Source organism: Zerene cesonia, chromosome 15 (genome assembly GCF_012273895.1).
Source record: "Zerene cesonia ecotype Mississippi chromosome 15, Zerene_cesonia_1.1, whole genome shotgun sequence".
In the NCBI taxonomy this organism is placed as follows: domain Eukaryota; kingdom Metazoa; phylum Arthropoda; class Insecta; order Lepidoptera; family Pieridae; genus Zerene; species Zerene cesonia.
In genome coordinates this window covers 5,962,716-5,963,407 of record NC_052116.1, presented here as the reverse complement: position 1 = coordinate 5,963,407, position 692 = coordinate 5,962,716, and positions in this window count along the sequence as shown.

Below are 692 nucleotides of genomic sequence, written 5' to 3'. Positions count from 1 at the left end.
ATATGTTAGTATATAACATAGGTATGTGGAAGTGGTAGTATTTAGATCTTTAAGTTTATTCTGTTTTTCCTTTATCGATATTATTTAGTAAAACATCTATGCTACACAATGGAATCAATTCTCACGTAACTCTGTTATTTTATTTTTAATACAGAATGTGTTTTTTTTACAGTTAACCTCATCACGAATACCTAGTTACGAAAGTTCTGTACTATTCATAGCGCTGGTAATTTTACCCATTGGTCGGACGCGTGACATTAGGGTATATTTAGCTCGTTCAAAGGTCACGAATTTTTATTTTTCGCGTGTAAATTGCATTGTTCTGAAAGCGAAGGCGGTATGAACGATGGACACAAATTAATTACGTACTTGCGCAGTTGCAAGGCTTTTTATTTGCACCAAATAGGAATTTATTTAGGTAGACATTTTTTAAATTTTATTTATTAAATCTAACAGACTAAATCATTCATAACGTCACGCTTTCTGTAGAAGCACATTGATAAGATTGATCTTTTTTTCTGTATTTTCAAGCATATTTTTATTTTTCTTTAATATTTGAACAATTGCTAATCTTCATTTTTTTTCTAATTTTTATTTAGCTTATGTACAACAAGAATTTAAATATATTTTTAGAAATTTGTTGCTAATAAAACACTACGGTACATTCAATATTTTTCACATTTCATTGTAAC